Source organism: Acanthopagrus latus, chromosome 20 (assembly GCF_904848185.1).
Source record: "Acanthopagrus latus isolate v.2019 chromosome 20, fAcaLat1.1, whole genome shotgun sequence".
NCBI lineage: Eukaryota > Metazoa > Chordata > Actinopteri > Spariformes > Sparidae > Acanthopagrus > Acanthopagrus latus.
In genome coordinates this window covers 20,056,464-20,076,962 of record NC_051058.1, presented here as the reverse complement: position 1 = coordinate 20,076,962, position 20,499 = coordinate 20,056,464, and the positions used below count along the sequence as shown (strand labels likewise).

General features: G+C 44.0%; 1 protein-coding gene across 1 annotated transcript in view; it reads right to left on the bottom strand.

Moving 5' to 3' along the window:
- The window catches only part of ormdl3 (ORMDL sphingolipid biosynthesis regulator 3), a 199,607-nt gene that overhangs the window by 83,431 nt on the left and 95,677 nt on the right, over positions 1–20,499 (bottom strand). The window lies entirely within an intron of this gene.

Here is a 20,499-nt window from a genome sequence, read left to right as displayed (position 1 = left end):
TTGGCTCGTCCACGCGGCACGGCCCATTATTTACACCTGCGGCTTTTAAAACAATAAAAAGGCAGGAGGTGTTATTAACCAGACAGCCTTTCTAAGTTTAATATCATACCACTCGTACATCAACTCAAGATGTCACAATCCTGGCAGCAGAGGTGAGTAATTAGCTGCCACGTCTCAAATGTCATCAAGGTGGAGATGAGAGATGCAGCTGGGAATCTGCCAAGACACGCCGCTGGTTGTGAATGTCAAGTGCGCCGTTGCTGAGAAAGAGCATGCAGCTCTCGGGCGAACCCGCACAGAAACCTTGTTCAAAGGGGCTATAAACATAATCAGTCCGTCCTTGATGAACGACTGCTGGAGTAAATGCTATTATACAGAACATCACGTTCAATCTTCTTACGGACAACAGGACCCGAGCCTGCCTCCTCGCATCGGATCAGAATAAAGTGACTGGCAGAGGCAGATTGAATAATGCTTCACATCTGTAGCTTCTCACACACACACAAACATGCAGTATACACACATTTATACAGAAACATATTCACAAATAGCCAAAAACACAGAGGGCTGAAAACAAAAATTACTTTCAATCGCCTCAACTTCACTGACAACTTTGATTACTCGTCAAGTTAACAGTGTAAAGCTGATAAAATTCTCTCATTCCAGAGTCTATAATTTGAAATACTTTCTCGTTTCTCTACCATTCTATGACAGTAAACTTTTTTTTGAGTTGTGGACAAAACAAGACACTTGGCGCTGCGCTCGAACACATCACAAAGTCTCCAGCCGACCACCAACACGCTGTGCCTGCGAAACAAGGAAATAACCCTCCGTACCACCAGGTTGTGGTTGGTGTGTTCATCATTCAAAACAGGAAACCAGAAGACTCAGGACTGTGTGTGTACGAACCGCTGTTATGATGAGGCAGGGTTTGTTGACATCAATAAAACCCAAAAGGCTGGAAATGGCGCTGGTGAAGACGTGGAGGCCAAAAAATAAAGAAAAAAACACACTGAATAGGTGAAATAATGGATACAACAGCAACAGGCTGAGAGGATTTATCTTCTCATGTACCGACCTGATTAGCTGAACAGCCAATGAGTGATTTTCTCTCACTGACTGATTCTACATGCTCAACCAGCGCAGGACGCACCGCCACAGCCGTAGACGCTCACCGACAGGGCCCTTGGTAACAGTCCGAGCTGGGTGTGTGAGACTCGCTGCCCCCCTGCTGGCTCGCTTTGTTCCCCATTCAAAGACTCAAAGTTGCTTACAACATTCCCACACTGAAAGAAATATCCGAGACTGCAGTGTATGATCGTCTGGAAGCACGAGAGGGTGGCGCGTTAGCTGAGCGTCAACAGAAGATGAGGAACGCCAACAGCAGCAGCTTCAACTGGCCGACATAGAAATACTCAAAACACTAAATTGAGAAAGACGACACCGACAGTTATTTATTGTAAAACTATCTCAGATTGCAGAAAAGGTACATTTTAGAACCCCGTTTCCAAGTAAGTTGAACTCCTTGATCCACACTTTCACATCATTACATAACAAGTGTCTGCGTCTTTGGCACATCGGCCACATTCTTCCCGGTTGTGTCATTATCGGATGACATTCAGCCAAGTAGCGCCACGGCATTCTCACCTTTCCACCTGACGTGGCGGGCGGCGCGCACACAGGGCCGCTCCTACCTTCCATTGACAAGATAATCAAATGTTTCTTCTTGGATGCACGCGGACGTGTCGACGGGTTCATCAAAAGAAAACACGAAACGGGACCGCGGGCCTTTCTCTAATCAGATTGTTGTTCTCACAAATCCGAGTCATCGGTTAGAAAATGAGCGGGTGATCCATTTTCATTTTACACTGACTGTCTGTATAAGCATTTAACTTACTCAAAGGGTTTCCATTTGAAGTCCATAACGACACTCTGTGACGTCCAGATGTTTTTTTTAAGTACCATCAAAGTGAAAACAAAGAAGGCACTGACGGCCAGAAGCAGTTCCTTGTAAACAGAAATATATTAGATTTGTTTAAAGGTACATTGGATTAACTTATGGTACGCTTCAATTCCATCAGCGTTATAGAAGCGACATTCCGATGAGTTATTTTAGATTTTAAACAGCGTAAACAGGCTCACATACGACAGCACATATTAGCTACACATTTAAACTGGTGCGTTACGATAAACATCTCAGTCTCATTCAGTTATTATTAGTGGGTTATATTTTCACTTGTGTCCGTTTCTTAGCAGGCACGAAAAACTACCAAATGGATTTCCACGAAACTTGGATGCAGGATGAGTCTGGACCCAGAATAAAACCCCTATTTACTCTTTTACACTCGGTGAGACAAGACATTTTTCGACATTTGTGTTAATTTCTCAGGGAACAACGCATTGGATCTTGATGGAAAAAAATAACTTCAGGTGCTGGTATCTATGAGTTATTAAATACATGACAAAGCCAGGAAAGACACAGCTGAGTCTCCTGAACAGAAGTGACTGAATCATCACTGCGAGTTTCCTATCTGCTCTGCCGACCTGCATCTCTCTCTGAAATAGAACAGAGCATATACTGTAGATGGCTTGAGTGCTGTCAGGTTTAACCTTGCCTCCAAGCAGCTGGCCTTCTTATCTCTCCCGCCTGTGCCGATGCATATTTATCCCTCCCCGAGTGGCTGAGAGCTGGCTTAGCATATGGATTAGCCAGGCAGAGAATCAGATGCGTGACCACACTGAACTGCAGTCGTCCGGTAATGAAAACAAACGCGTGGCGTCTCTTTAAGAGACGTTCATCTCAGATCGGACTTATGGAGGAGGTCGGCTGAGTGTATCCAGGCATTAATGCTCCAGTTTACAGCCACCATTTGATAAACCATACCACTGGTGGACTGGACTCAAACTGAGTGATCATGATGGAAGTAAGAGTCGAACCCTTTGACCCTTCTGTGCGGATTCTGTTAAAAATTAAAGGCCCTCTATGGGCTTCAGGGCCTGTGGAGGCCTGAGTTAGCATACATCTTAGACTTCATCACAGAGAAGTTGTCACTGAGCTGAGCTGAGGTGTACAATATTTGCAGTATTTTAGTATTTAACTGATAATGACAATAATTAGAATGGCACTCAGTGGAGCGGATACCTCTGCCAAAGCCCAACAGTCTTCCTTTAATACAATTTAATTCAAGCCTAATCCAATATCGAACCCGACAGCCCGTTATCAACCGTCCAGAACTCTCATTTAAACTCACCAGATCTGGGACGAGCATCAGCTTGCACCCACACACAGATAACAACCACCAAACAAAAACGTCCAATCTTTCAATGTTAAAGAAAGTGAGATGAAGCGATTCATTCGTCTCGTTCCGCAACAACCGACCAATAAACCAGTCGACCAACATGCCAGCCAACCAATCAACCAACCAACTAACCAAACAACCAGCCAAATTAGGCATCAGAATATTTTTGGCATCTGTATCGTATCGGCTCTAGGATCAAAACAATTCAAAGGATATCCTGCCTCACTCTGGACCCCGCCTTTATTTGTGGCACTGGCGTGCACCGTCATGCCTTTCACCAATTTGTTGTGGTGTCAGTAATAGGGGTTATAAATCAAACCCACAGGTAAACATCATTACTCCACTCATTTGTTTGAGCAAATATAAGATAAGCTGGGAACAGTGATCTCATGTGACAGAATCTGAGCCATTCGTAATCATGTTCCTGCCTCCGAGCGGCGATCGCTGTTGTGACACCACCAGCAGTCACCAGGAAGTTCAGAGGGACAGGCGGATACTCGAGATAGAAGAAGAAACAGAAAAAAACAAGAAAAAAGATTACTGCTCTCCAATGGGTCGGTAGTGAGATGTGCCTCCACACAAGCTCGTGACATGTTTTAATGCGAACCAACACACAGCCGCACCGACGGGGTCGACACATGACGCCGAGGTTCAGCGGAGGGCCACCACAGATTAAGGTATGCACCCTGCAGCAGGATTTAAAGCGCATTAAAGAATATTAGTCGTTCCTGGAAGCCCATTTACGACTGTGACCACCGATCACATTCATCTTTCATCCCAGGTTACAGATATGTTCCTGCATGTTATATATCATGCTGAGGCCGTCACTCAGAGATGTGATCCAACAATTCTTCATTAAAATGTCAAAAACCTAAAACCTGAAGATGAAACCTGTTATACATTTCGTTGAGGTGTGAACTTACAGTGACCCAGATGTTTCCAACAATGTGAAAACCCAGAGACTCACGATAACGTTGACAGGTTGCATCATGAGGTCGTTCCAGGAGAGAGTGAGGAAGGAAGTGTGACTAAAACATGAAGTAAGTTTAAGTGTAAAAACATTATCTCATCTGAAGATTTCCAGCCTGCGTCACACCAGATACAATTTTTCATCACCAGTGCTGGTTTTGATACCATGCTACCAACGTCCAGCACCGAGACGATGAACAATCCATGATGCAAAACTCTGCATCAAGGAATTGTTTGACATTTTCCAAATTAAGCTCATTTGATTCCTTCCCCAAGAGCACGACCATAACATTATGACATCAAACTAAAACTTGTTTAACATTTAACAAAGACATAAAATATGGCTCCATGAAAACTGTCAAGGATTATCACATTGCATAAATTATCCTTATCATACTTTTCTTTAGATCTGCAGATCTGGCTTTGTTTTTTATTTCTGGGTACAAACCCATTTTGTAAACTGTTTTCATAAGTAAGCTTTAGAGGCAACAGTGTTTTTTTGTTTTCATTTTATGAACTTTGGCTCAACTTCTCCTTGCATCTAGCCTTTATGCTAAGCTACGCTAACCATACACTGAACTCCATTCCGGTGTTTAATACACAGAAGAGAGATAATTATTAAACGGCACTTTGTGTAATGAGTTCTAATGTTCTGCGGCTCGGCTAGAAACATTCTTTCATCCGTCAGCAGACACATCGCTGATAATGTAAACTAGTGGAAAGCATTCACGGCGGTGAACTGCGGGAAAGTGAAATGGAACAACAATCTCACAGAACGTCATGGTACAAGACGGCGAGCCCCGAAGGACCGTTTTAAAACAGTCCACAGATAAAATCTCTCACAACAGGGCGAGAAGTACAGAATGAATGCTGGCAGGATTACCGCCTGCATTCTTGGACAGGCCACACAAAAAAAGGTGAGATTCCTGCGCTTATGGAAGCAAACATACGTTTCGTTTCGACAAGGATTAGGAACTAACATCCACAGAGTCCGCGGGGCGATTTCTGATTCTCTTTGAAACGCTAAAACTGAGAAGAAAAAAAAAACTCTCGAGTGCAGTTTGTTGCTTTAATTCAGCAGTCTATATAAAACTGCACCGTTCACCAGAGTCTAAAAAAGACGAAGGTTGTCTTACATCAGGCTTTATATAAGCTCTCTGCTCTGCTGTCGTCCTCTTTATACTGCGAGAGAATGTGTTTCCTATAGGACAGCTGATGAGAGGCGCGATCTAAAGACCTCATCAAGCCAAGAATAATAAAACATCTGTTTTATGTGAAGCTCCTTCCTGCTTAATGAGGTGTCGTCCCTGTCCTCCCATGTGGGCTCGACAGAGGATGTCTAACACATCAGTCTGCCCAGTTTGTAGGCAGACTCTGATGCTTTATCTCCACAATAAAAGCATCTCTCCTGTAAGATGACAGCGCCTCCCAAAAAACTAGACACGCAGCCGCTGTTAATCATTTCGGACGAATCTGACGTTTGGGACGGTGCTGTTTGTCAAAAGCTTCGTGTTAGAAACAACATCAAACTTATTGAAAATGAAACTGGACCGTGTGCTGACGGGAGAAGCTCTGACCTTTAGTCTTCTGTGCATGTTTCTACACAGGTCCTCTATGAAATTACAATAGATGTCAAAATGTGTGCACATTTTCTATGATTGCACTAAACATCTTTGGGTTTTCTGACTGGCAGTTGGATAAAACTGGGTGTTTCAGGACTCTACAGTAACAAGCCCGATTTCTCAGACTAGCAGTCTAAATCTAGTAACTGGTGAAAAAGTTACCATCATAACATTTCCTTCCATTTCCAACAAGTTTTCCTCGTCTGATGGTGGAAAGAGATTTAGGAATGACCCATCCACCTCACTTCTTTCTCTCCTCTGTTGAGAATTGCACATGCGCGGGTGAGACTTTTAAAAAGCTGAAGCAAATGTTTTAATTATGCTGTAGACAGCATATAACATGGAACATGACAATTTTCAATATGCAGAAATGATAGTTGCTCGGCATCTCACCACATAGTGACGACCGTATTTGGCCAAACACAGAGGTCACGTGCTAAATTCTTGTGCAAATTTGTATGTCTGAGATTTGGGGTTGAATTTCTTTCTGAACATCTGTTTTCTCTCGCCAGACAACCGACCGAGTGTGAAATCCTCGTAAAAATGTTGAACGCAAGTCAACATCTGCGCCGTTAGATCGGCGTTATTAACATTTAAGCGCGATGACAGGGAGGGTTAGGAGCAACGAAAGGTTGTCATATTCGAGCAGAGCCGCAAAGCATCTGTCGCTCGATCCGAATGAGCGGCACATGTGTGTTTACTCCCCCGACACATGCAGAAAGTTGGCTAACAGAGTTTAAACTATATTCAAGAGGTGGCTCGTCATTAACAGACATGTTGCTTCTGAAAGTGGCGCAGTGAGCATGATGGTACACGGCGCCTTCGTTTTGTTTTTGGGAGATAATGCAGATAAATACAATTCGAGTTTGAGTCCAATCTGTCACCACTTGCTGCATGTCTCTCTCTCTCCCCCCCTCACTCTCTCTCATCTCATTTCCTGTCATCTTTCAATCTGTCCTCTCAATAAAAAAAAATTTAAAAAAACTATATGCCGGCCAAGTACATTAATGTTGAAGCCTGCATTTGAGGATGTCACCAAGGGCTGTATGGATTAAAAACAGGCACTATACACAAACAAATCATTGAGAAAAGTGTGAATAAACTGTACTGTTTCATTTCCTCCCCTCGCTTCGTGACGTTCTTGCTGTGGTGGGTCCACTGTGGCGGCGGTCCTGCCTGCAGTCTGATCCTGAGAGCGGCTGTCACACGGCTACGACTTTCTAATAGAAGCGCTCTCGGTGCCAGAGAAAGGCCTCAAACAGGAAATGGTGCCGGCTCTCTGTCGCTGTGCCAAACCACCCGCTGAATCACATCCATCTGTTTGCATATTATGCAAATCGCCCAGAGTTACTTAAGTGTAAAGCGGAGTAAGTGTGTGTTTCGACTGCGTGCGAGGGAGCTCGTTTTTCCAAATCAGCTCACAATCGACCGTGACACGTTAACATCAGCCGAGTCAGACGTGCCACCTATAGGACTTCACGTGCACGTCTCAGGCTTTCACCGAATAAAACCTGACTTCCTTTTATTTTAACTTCGTTTAGAGCCGAGAGCAGCATGTTTTCCATTAATGCTCATTTCAGCTCTAATCCAATTCATTGTTCCTCCACGCTGCTGCCTGTAGAATAAGTCATTTCCACACAGAATTAATCCACTCTGCTTTACTTTGAGACCGATCTGCTGCTTTGCATACTTCAAAAGCTTAGCTGTTACATGCGGTCTCACACACACACACACACACACTCTCTCTCTCTCACACACACACACACAACCAGAGTGCTGTAACTGAGCCAATGTGGAGATTGATCAGCTGGGCCGTGTCCAAATTAAAGTCCGTCCTCTGCCGACATGCCAAGCATAATAACTCTCTCCTCTCTTTGCACTTTTCCTTGGCAAGGCGGGGGGGGAAACTGGGGAGAGCAACAAAAAAAAAAAAAAAAAAACGAAAACCACTCATGAGAGAGAAGAGAAAGTAAGGAGAAGAAAAGGAGGCGCAATTGGATAATGTCTTGACACCCATCGCAGAAAAAAAAAAAAAAGAAAAAAGGGACGCCTGGCTCTCAGATGTCTGACCCATTTTTCGGCGCTCGCTCTCCCTCCTTTTCTCGCTAATTTCCTTCCTTCCTCTAATCTACAGTAAAAGAAGCCGTCTGACTCAGATTCACTGGCGCTCCCGTGAAAACACGGTGCCACAGGAACTTAAACACACGTACAGAAACACCCACGCACGCCGCCTCGCCGACAGAACGCCACGGCAGTAACTGGAACGACAGACAGAACAGAGCACGCTGGGCTGGAAATGACAAACAATTTTATCTTCTCTGTGAGGGGGGTTTATGGGAAATTCAGTGTTTGTGTGTGTGTGTGTGTGTATGTGTGTGTGTACCCTGTTTGAGGCGGGCACATGTGCTGTATGTGTCCAGCAGAAAGCATAATGAGAGGCCTGCGCTCCAACAGAGACAGTCCAATAATCAATTATTCACTTGCTGGAAACACACTGCAGCTCATTTCTAATAATAAAATCAGTTGGCGTGACCGTTTGATGGCCGACAAAGACGCCTGTTTACTGCATTTCTGAGGAAGTAATTGAGCCGCATTATCGCACAATGATGGATGAACTTATATGTAATTATATAAAATAATGAGGAGAAATTTTCTCCCCCCCGGTTGCTCCGGTGCATATTTGCATTTTCACATTTTACTGTAATTTATGGATGTCTGACTCCGAGCATATGTTGTGTGCAGAGTGGTTTACAGGGCTACTCACATTTACATTCATTACAATTTTTTAAAGAGTCGAAAAAGAGCTTCTTCTGTCCAACAAACTCCAGAGAACCTTCATTTATTACATGACAGGAAAGAGACGGATCCTCACATTTCTTTGACATCTTTGCTGGAAAAATAAACGACCAAACAGTTGCCGAGCAGTTCTCTTTTGATCGACTGATCGCTGAGGCGCTCCTGGTTACAGGTGAACAGTTTAGCTCCTTTAACTACATCTTCACTGTTATTGGTTGCCTTTAAGGCCTCTGCAAGCGAATTTTAAAGGGGTAGTTCACCAAAAAAGTCAGCTATTTTCTGGACACTTTCTGTACTTTTGAATTTAATGTGACTTAATGTGTCCGTGCAACACTTTCAGCAGCATAAACTGTAACGCCCATTACATCCATTATGTCAGGGAGAGGACAAAAAGGTCTAAAAACATGCATAGCAAGTGAAAACAAAGATTTCATTGTAATGTGGGTTAATACATTCTTTAATAGCGTAGCAACACTGGAAACAATGGCACTGTAAATGAGCGGGCTCACCCAGATATGGAGTCCTTTCAGTTCTTTTCTTCATTTGTTTTGATTCATTAAATTAATCATAAAACGCTCCTCAGGATTCCCGTCCTGGGTGATTAAGCCACACAAACAGGGTCACAGTGTTAACAGCGAGCGTGGTTTAGTTTTAGAACTCCGAGGCCACGACCGCCGTACAATAAAAGCAAACTCATGTCTGAATGTGAGGCAGCAGCTGAGGGAAATGTTCGCTTGCATTAGCAGTAACTTAATACAGCTCTGATACAGCTGCAGGAGAGCGAGCGGTGAACAGAGGGAGCTGACATCAATGAGATTAAATTACAGTGACGCTGGATTACACGCTGCATCGTTTCCTGTGAATCCCTGCTGCATGAGCAGGCCATATGAATCCTGCAGAGGAATGGCGGACACTGATGCTAAAAATGGAAACTGCCATGCAGAAGGTAACAGGAGGGCTGCAAAATATGTGTATAACAATATCATTATCCTCATGTCAGCGTATAAGATATCGCTGTATCATGATGTTGTATAAGAAGCTGCATTACGGTCAAGTGATACCATTTTCCAAACTTACTAGCAGAAATATGGTGTTCATTTTTCTGAAAGTCACCACAACAAATATTGTTGCAATATCAACATCCAAGTATGAGGGTAAAAATATATTGTGATATTTGATTTTGTCGACCTATCCTAACATATATGCAATACTTAAATATCGAGATTAATTATCATGTATATGCTTTCGAGCCTAAAACAATCAGACTACTATGTTAAAACCACGTCGCCCAAACTTTGGTAACATAAATAGAAAAAAAATGACACAGCAGCACTTTACATTAGACACTGTTAATATACGGTAGGTTTACTGTGCATTTAGTTTAACTTTAGTTACATAATATTTCACTGTTAACAAACAATTAAATGCTTTATAAAACGTTTCTCGAGCAATTGTTTTGTTGTGAAGTTGCAACCGATGTCTGCAATCTTTACAAATGCTTAATAAAGTGTTATATTGTGCATGAGAGTGAAATAACTACTGACAACAACAATTCAGACTCAGACTTTTTATACTTACAGTATGAATGAGGTAATAATACAAACTCTAATGTATTTATTGTTGCCATGACTGAATAAACAAGCTGTTCTCAGAGGAAAATAAGGTCCTCAGAGCACTGTGTGAAGCTAGAAAGGTGGCAGGGTCCGCCACATATAAACAAAGTATGATACTACTGTTATGTAGTTTGTTTATGCAACTATTATTAATGTACCAGTTATTAAAGATGGTTAATGAAAAAAGTGAAAAAACAAATCATCTTTACCCCTAAACGACACACGGAAACACAAAATTAAAGAAGAGAAATGACTTCCTGGGAGCTTGGAAATCATTTAAAAACCCTGTGGTTTCGCTTTGGGAAATGATTAACAGGAATGTCTGGGATACATCATTTGAATTTAATGAGGTTGATCCGCGCAAAACAGCTGGCACGGTCCTTAAAATCCATCCCGGTGGTCCTTTTAATGTATGATAATGTACAGAAGCTGCAGCAGACTGTTTGAGTGACAGTCTGTGCAAAAAAACAAGCGGGAAGGGCCACGACGGGCCGAGGTTAGAGGAGACCAGGAGTCGCCTTCGGTCAAATAATCCCAGAGTCAGATAAGGGTCAGCCTGCACACTCGTGCTTAGCATACTAGCACACACACACACAAAAATACAGGAATAACAAGGGTAAGCCATGGACTGTAAACTAATCATGTGATGGATGTACACACAGAGTACATGAAGTCAAGTCCAACATGTGATCTGACCACCTTGTCTTTCTGCTCTAATGTTATCTAATGTTATAACTCTCTCTCTCACACACACACACACACACACACAAACAGAGCTGCCTGCTCTGGCACAGAAGAGGACTACAGATGTGAGAGCGGGGAGCGCTCGCTCCAGGGACCAGCTGGAGCCCGGCCAACCTGGACAAGGGTCAGGGACAGGACGGAGAGAGCGCAAGCTGCATCTCGAGGGGCCTCGGCCAGCTTGACACCCTCGTCGATCACCACCGGGCCTCCGTCCAGGCGTAAAAGTCTGTGAGCGCTCTGTCTGTCGCTGCTGCTGAGATTTTTAGTCGAGAGCATCAAAAATACACGAATCCCACATGTCGGAATCAGAGTGAAAAATGACGCCGTTTCAGTTGAAAGACAACTGTTTTGATAGAGGAAGTCGTTGCGGTGATACAATGCAGGACTGCTGGCAGCTTCCACGCAGTCGTCATTTCGCAAGTTAAACAGTTGTTGTTGGGCTCGCAGCGAACGCTCGCTGGAGACGGTTTGGACAGAGCTGAGCAAACAGGGCGGCTGGCGGGCTGAGAAATTAACCGTACGTGGCTTTAGTGCATATCCCTGTGTACAGTACTGAGCAAACACCGAGTATCTGATGCAACATGAGTTCTTCACAGGTCTGTGGGAGCCTGAGTGAAGCCAGAAGAGCTGCCAGAGCACATCAGCTGTGTGGCTGCTGCGCAAAAAAAGTGCAAAACACAGGCAGGCAACGCAAACTCCCTGAACTTCTGCATCCAGCGCTGACGGGGTCAAAGATACAGTACACTAATAACAGAGCGGTTGCCTCACACTATCGCCTCTTGAGTTTCCTGCGACCCTGGGCCAGCTATGTGGGAGGAAACACGAGCCCGTCCTCCAACGCCAAACATGCAGAGCGGCTGCAGAGATACGACGTTAACACACAACTGCAGCCCCCAATCGCCACCTGCACCCCACGTGCACGTGTGCGAAATCTGAGGCGTTATTTCCAATATCAGCGAGAAACTGAATCCCTTTCAAACGACTGCGGGCCAGATTTCTGTTGACTGGCTGCAGTTTAAAACACCTCAGATGAGGAATGTGCGCTTCTGCCAGATCAGCAAGTCTCTCGGTGCTTTTCCAAAAGACGTGCACGCACACGTACACGCACACACACACACGCGCTCGCACAAACAGCCTCAGGGTGCTTGGCATTAAGTTGGCATTCTGGACCTCCCAGCGCGTAGCTTTCTCTCCGTCTCTATCTCCTTCTACCTGGCGAGCGACTCTAACAGGTAGAGATGAAACACATTCCCTGGCTCAGGTAAATCCCAGGATTAATGATGCACTCAAGCCGAACAATATCTGGATTGTGCAGCGGGGGGGGGGACTGGGTGATCTCATAATGTAACACTAATGATTGTTTACAACTCCCTCAGTCGCTCCCAAACTAGTACTTCACATTTTGAAAAGGCTTAATTTCAAGAGTGCTAATAAGCAGCCGACTTCCCCTCCCGGTGCAGCGCTCTGGTGGACGAGGATTCAATTATGTTTGATTGTGTGTGTGTGTGTGTGTGTGTGTGTGTGTGTGTGTGTGTGTGTGTGTGTGTGTGTGTGTGTGTGTGTGTGGAGCAGTAACTGTACCTCTTGTTTGATTATTTGCCAGTTCCACACCTAGAGCCATTTCCCTCTCAGCGATTCTCGTGCACACCTCTCTCATGAATCATTAGTGTCGCTCTCCGACGCAAACGATTCGAAATAAAAGTGACGCCTGGTTTAAAAATAACCTCTGACATTTGAATTACATGCATTTTATCTTATTTTTTGTCAACAATATTACATAATACAGCACAAAACGGTTTCAATTAATTAATCCCCTAATAGGTTTTACCTTGTTATCTTCCCCGTTAAGCAGCTTTCAGGTTGGAAAAGTCATCTTATTCCACCCTGTCTGACAGTATTATATAATTACGACTGCGACTGATTATTTTCATTAGATTAATCTGCTTTTTTCTTATTTTCTAGATGAACCAATTTGCTTGTAAAAAATGTCAGATATTCAGTTTAGGATGCCTCTAAAGGGCCGTGTAGCCGGTTTTGTTGCTGCATCTGACAAATTCTGTCCAAATGACTCGTTCCTCTTTCATCGCTGCATTATAATTATCATATATCATTATTATAATCTGTGTTACTCGCAGTGAAGTGAGAAGTCTCGAATGACAAGTGTGCCAGTGTGTGAGTGTGCAGGAACTGGAGATAATAATCAGGAGGGGAACGTGTCATCACAAGTCGCTTTGGCATCGCTGCATCTAACAAACGGATGAGAAGGTGACTTGCGCTTCCTCTTCCCATCAGGGCCCTGCACACACACCCACCTGCAGCCTTCGTGTAATGGCAAGAAGATTTCCGCCCCTATCGCTGTTCGATTATTGGAATCGGATTTGTTTTATTCAGGCAGCTGCTGCCAAACGACTGCACGTGGCGACCTTCAGCAGATGTGGGACAAGTAGCCGGTCTCACTCGAAGATGAACATTCGCTCAAAATAATCAAAAAGGAAGGGGGAAAAAAGTCACTGGCGTAAAACGATGATTCCAGCTTGAACGCGAGGCCAGAAACAAAAAGGTTTTCCTCAAACAGAAAAAGTGCTCGGTAAGCGGTATTTAACGCCACGGCCCGGTGAAGCGCGGGTCACTGTCAGTCACACTTCACAGAAGCCCAACTAAACTCTGAAGTGATCTTTCACCTCACAGACAGTCATAACATAAACCAAAGTCTGGTTCAGCCAGGAGGAGGGGGGATATCTTACACACAGTCCTGTTGGCCCGGTCAGACCGGGTTGTGACTGGACTACTGTGAAAACCAAACACGTGACCAGAATCTGGGGCATTCGCCAACTGAGGAAGCAGCTTGCTGTAAATTAATAGGGTAGCGGTGTGCAATAAAAGCTAGAAAGAAGGGGCTTGTCATAACTGAACATATTAAAAACCTTCATTTTAAGGCTTGAAAGCATAATCCCTGGGGGTTAATTACTTTATAATGGTTAATTAAACAACATAATACCAGTAAGACTATATTGTAATAAGAGATAGAGTACTTGTTCTGTTATTTTATAGCAGAAAAGTGATTTCCAACCAAAATGTACCCCAAGGAGCACTTCTGTAGGTGTCAGGGGGGGCAGGGAGCTCAGCCAATTTTATACAGCACAATTTATTATTTGATTAAAGGGAAATATTCACATATGAAGTCATCTGAAAAGCCCTAAAGCTGCAAATAAGAGTATGTGGAGACAATATAGTGGATGCTGTATGTTAGCAAGTCAGCAGGGAAGTTCAAATAGTTAGCTAAAATTATAAACAGCTGAATTAGTGAACTAAAACTTGGAGAAGAAAAAAGAAAAAAACAGACTAGACAGTAAGCTAAAGCTAATGGACAAACAGCTAAATTAGCTAGCTAAAACATTAAACATAAGTAATTAGCTAAAACTGATATATAGCTTATATGCTTGAAATAGTTAGCTAAAACTAAAAAAAAAGCCAAATTGATTAGCTAAAACTACGACACAGGCTAAATAATTAGCTTAAGCTAATGGACAAACAGCTGAATTAGCCGGATAAAACTACAAAAACTCTTAAGTAGTTAGCTAAATGATTGAAACAGATTGATAAAATGTATCATCAATAAAAGTAGCCTAATGGATAAACAGTAAAGTTTGCTTGAATCAATATAAAAATGGTGCAAGTAGGTGTAATGTCCAGTAAATCAACCGTATGAGAAATTAGCGGGTGATGTCGCTGCAGGCCTGACTGAGTTCAGGGTCGTGGTGGTCTGTCTGCTGTACGACATGTACGACAGCCTCTTTCACCCCACACACCTTTTCACACACACACACACACACACACACACACACACAATGATCAAGAGGTGGAGTTTTGGAGGAGCTTGCCAAACCATCAGGCGTTGGAGCGACTCCATCCGAGTTTCCTCGAGCATGACAGATTACAAAAACAGGGAGCAATAATAAAACTGCAGCCTTTTTTCTTTCTTGCACTGCCGACCATTTATCCAGCTATCTCATTCAGGCGCCGTTCAGGAGGAACTGCACTGAAGGCTCGGTAGGAGATGTTTCAGACGCACAATGATATTGTTTACAAAAAAAAAAAAAAAAGTAGATTAAAAAAAAAAAAAAAAAGAAAGAAATCCGGCGACAGTTTAGAGCATGGAGTAAAGAGCATTAACCTCTGCGCTTCACGGATGGTAAATGCAGCGCTGACCTATATACAGTGCAGAGCATGTTGGGAAGAGCAGAGCGGAGCGGAGCGGAGCAGCCATAGTGGAAGCTGGGTCCTGGCCAAAAATTCTAATTGTGGGGTTTTATTATAAGCATCTCTTTGCTCTGAGTTATTCATTACCTCAGCAGATTAATACGTTGAAGCGCGGTACATTTCCAAAGAGACGGCAGCGTCACAGAGGAGTTCTTCTGCCGTACTTTCCTCGACCTCTGGCTGATTGTGCTGATATACTTTGTGTGTTATATTTAAACACAGCACAAAAAAAAAAACATTATGCAAAAGTCCAACAATGATCTGGCTCCAAAATGGGATATTTTGGGGGGTTTTTGTCTATTCGTTTGGACAAAACAACCAACTTAAATGACGTCAACGTGGCTTCTCTGGACTTGTAATTGTGGCTGATACATTTTCTCAATCGATCGATTAGTAGTTCGGTCCTTAAAATGTTGCCTGAGGTAACGTCCATCCGATATTCAGACGAAGCGTCACAGAGGACTCAAGAAAACAGAGAATATTCATATTTAAGAGGCTGAAATCAGAAAACAAAGGTATTGTTTTGTTGAAACTGACTCAAAGCAATGAATCGATGATCAGAATAGTCACTTTTTCCTCAGTTTTGGACATTATTTGGGGACTGAAAATGATCTTGTATTGGTCATTTATTGACACATTATCTCTCTGCTGCATCAGTCAAAGCAAAACAATTATCCCCCCCAAAGTAAATCTTCAATTATCTGTTTTTACGATTCGTATTATCAGTTCCTGTTCTTTAGCGCCGGCACACAAACTCCAGTCGTAATCACACACACATTAATTCCTCTCGGGAACTCTGATTATAAACTGATTATCATCTGGCCCCCCGAGGGCGTGGATACCGAAACTGTTACTGCCAGTTTAATCTCAAATCCACACGAAGGGGAACCCCTCTGTACGCCGCAGCCACTCGCTGTTTATGGCGCGGTGGGAAGAAAAAAAAATAAAAAGTGGCCGCTTTATTGTCTCGGGAACTGCTTGTTTAATACGTCTGCAAATGTGTAGCGACTTAATTTTTATGCTGCTGAATAAATTGAAGCAGCTCTCTCTCTCTCTCTGACACACACAGAGCGAGCGGACGCAGTTCAGTGCCAGCAAATGTGGGATGGACTCCTCCTCGTAAAGTGCTCCGCTTCACCCTGGCAAAAATAAACCTCGCGGGCCCTCGGTGCCAAGTATTCCCGCTGACGAAAAGCCAGTTGTGAGCGGCCCCAGTTGTACCCGGGCAGAGCCAAGCCGGCTGGTGTTAATAAGCGAGCGGCGCGGCCTCCTCGCTCCTCTCTTTTGGCCCACAAAGGCCAAACTTTTGCAAAAACTGTAACATTCCCTTGTGATTTTTACGATGCTTTTCAAGCTAAAATGGCTCGAGACCGGAGAGCAGCAGCAGAGAGCAACAACAGTTCAGAGGAGTATAAATTAAAAAAAAATTTAAAAAAAGAAAAGAAAGAGGGGTGGGGGAGTCAAGCTCAACTGAACCCAAACAACTGAAAGCGAAAGCAAACTCGCTCAGAGGAGGCTGAAGGGAGGGGCGGCAAAAAAAAACACAACAGTGAGAGGAAAAAAGCCACAAACTTGGCTGACAGCTGACGTCACGTGACTGCAAGTGTGTTTGTGTGTCGGGGTGTGTGTGAGGAGTGTGTGTGTGTGGGGGGGGGTCGTTACAGTATCTCAAACACAGCAGGACCCCAAGTGGTCCGTGTGCAGAATGCACTGATAATCCCCTTGTCGTGTTCACCATGACAGCAGGCTTATCAGCGGCGGCGGCGGCGGCCTCTCGACGCAGCTACACGAGGCAGCGACGACATCACACGGCAAAAAGGTTCACCTCGTTCTTCTCCGGCTGAGGAGGTCTGAACTGCCGGCGAAGACGCGGTCGTTAGATAGATAGATAGATAGATAGATAGATAGATAGATAGATAGATAGATAGATAGATTTGTAGTCATGACAGCGGTGCTGCACTCAGAAACTTTAGGGGGCGCCAAATCGCACAAAATGCCAATTTCTACATACTGTTGCTTTAAGTTTTAATCATTTACATTATATCATCCCTGTTTTTACCTTTTTTCATTGATCTTAAACATTTTTAGTGTTTTAATTTTCTGTTTAATTTCATCTCCTGTTGTTCATTTTTGGTCCATGTTGTGGGTTTTTTTTTTTTTTTTTTTTAATTTTGCTATAAGAGAAAAGGACTTTGGACGCATGTATGCTATGTAATAATTATCTTTATTGTCTTCGTATACATGCAACAAGATGCAAGTTGCTGTACAAAGCTACAAATAGGAGTAAATACAAAATATAAGCATGCACTTTACCTTCAAACATTAAATATAGACATAAGTAAGAGTTCCAAATAGGCAGTGTTGTCATCAATCACTTTAAATTGACTTATTCTGCAATAATTCCTTATATGCTGCCCGCTAATCTGTTTCCCTCAAGGCTACAGACAGATTTACACAGTTATTTTTAGCTCAAAAACGTGCATTAACTGCTGATTGCAACATTTGAAAACACTGAAACAGCTCAAGTTGTTGTTACTTGTTGCGCGGACCTGGATGTTTGTGGCATAAGAGGTCGTTTTGTGAGCAGCAGGGAGCTGTGAGGAGCTGTGACCAGCTCACCCAAATCAGCAGATAATCATGATTTCATTTGTGCCTGGACTCTATCAATAGGCCTGCATAATGATCTATAGGCCTGCGCGGACAAAGAGCCCTAATGTTGGTCATCTGAGCGAGCTTTTCATGCGTAAAGAGGCCGATTAATTTGCTTACATGAAAAAAAAAGCGGGATCAAATGTTTCCATACAAATGCCCTTCTTGATAAAGATGGCTTTGTTGGGCTTCTAAGTACTTTACGTTTTGGTAAACACAAGCTATATTTAACGCTGCCGCAGAAAAATCTATTAACCCAGTTCCAGCGCAGGAACCCGTGATGATCAGATGGCATTTTGTGGTTGGCTGCATCCTCCCAGGGCTGAATAGATCCTATGACCCAACCTACAAGTCCATAGCATATGGGTGGCATAATCTAATTAGTCACAGAGAGCAACGCAGACAACGTGGTAAAGCGCCTCGAGGCCCCATCGGCTTCTTTAGGATGAGCAACAGTCAGCTGAGGTCAGATGGAACGTAAAGGCGCAAGAATAACAGGCGCGTGCCTCCATTGTCGCCGCGGATGTGTGCATCTCACGGAGAGGTGACATCAAACGAGCCTCGCGTGTGACGCCAACCTCCGCTGAACATCAGCTGCAAACACGTCGACTTCTCTGACCTTTAATTATCCCCGCCCATCTACCAGTAGGTGCGTTTGGGAAACTGCGCCGAAATCCGGGGTCGTGGAGTCTCGAGGCATTCGGCTTGACACATGGGCCAAACAATGTTAGCTGCTCCTTCGGGGACAATTACTGCCATGTCTGGGACATTCCTTTTACTTAAGATGACAAAAACAAAGACAAAACACCTAATCAGCTGTATCTCCGTCGGCCTCCATCATCATCCTGAGTGACGAAAAAAACAAAAAGGGAGGAAATAGGGAGGCAAATCCTAGGATCACCACCCCCTCCCCACTGTCTCTCTCTCTCTCTCTCTCTCTCTCACCAGGCTCGGCTCAGGAATAGCTCTTGACATATTGGCCTACCCAGCATGCCCTCTGCCTCTCTAGACAGCTCTGACATCATTATACAGCAGATACAGACCAGGACATCAGCTGCACAGCCAAGGTTATATAAGTGAACGCTCTATGTTTCTAAGCATTAAGCGCTGCTGCTGCCGTTGCTGCCCCACCACCACCGGGGGAATAGGAGGGGATGGGAGAGAGAGACGAGAGGAAGGTGGGGGGGAAGGAGCGAGGAGGAGGAGGAGAAGGAGGAGGAGGCCAGGAAGAAAGACAGACAGAAACAGGGTCACAAAAAGAGAGGCCCACTGGGGTGCTCGCCTCTGGGAGGGGGACTGAAGAAGGTCACCTCTGGGCCCCCTGAAGGAGCCCCAGCCAGGCAGGGGAGAGAGAAAAAAAAGAGAAGAGCCGAGAGAAGAGAGGCAGAGAAGATATAGACCAGGTCACATGGGGCTACACCCACCCAGCCTCTGTGTGCGCTCTCATGTACAACGCTGTTACATCACTCGGTGGGAGCAGAGCCAGCGTTTCCCCTTCTATGCATGGAAGAAAACCGCTCCAAATAAAGAAAAAAAAAAAAAAAGGAAACAAGCGGGAAGATTATCGAGGAAATGTCAACTTAAACATCCGAAGAGTTTCCATGAGTGTTATTCTTTAACTGCACACGTTTGTCCACGTTAAGTCTGTTTAAAGAAAAAAAAAAAAACAACAACCCTATTCTTAGTTGAAATCTTTACAGCCGAAGCAGTATAGCTTAATAATCAACCCGGAGAAAGAACACTGCGATTTAAACCGATGGCGATGGCTAATGATTACTGAACGGTGAGCGTCTGGGGCACAAAAACCAGCTGATCGGACATAAATTAGCTTTTGTTTCAGCTCGTTTTGTGTCAAATCCCAGGACTCTGCAGGAGAAATTTACATAATATTCACATTATTACGCATTACTTATTAATCACGGTTCGTGCAACGAACCAGATGTGAGCGCTTTTGGACTTCATACTGTAAAAAAACAAAAAAAGCCTCCCAGCCTTTCTGATTTAGACATCCAAGAGTCAGACATTGCTGGAAATTCTCACTGGTGGACCATGTTGATCCACTTTGAGGATAGAAACCCCTCGGTGCGCTGGAGGAGATGCCTCTGTTTGCCAGCTCCATTGGACTCAACTGCGAGAGCGCCGCGCAGCTTTTAGACTGTCACTTCCCATCAAGCAACAGCGCGAGATACCACCATGGAAAATGAGCGAGAATCAAACCCACCCCCACACACACACACACACACCGCCCCTTGACATAAATAAATATTAAAAAAAAAAAAAAAAAGCAGGGGAGTGATTTGATTATTCCAGCGCTGATGAAGAGGGGCCCCCACGTACACAAACATCTGCAGACGCATCAGACAAACTGTCAACACTGATGATCTGCTCGCTCTTAATCCAGCAACTGGGATTATTTTTTATTCTTATTTATTTTATTTTTTTACCAGGGGGACTTCCACACGGGTCTGAGGAACAGATGGCACTCACATCATTCAAGCATTTTTTTTTCCTTCTTTTTTTAAAGTTTCTAGCACAATGTATTGTTTC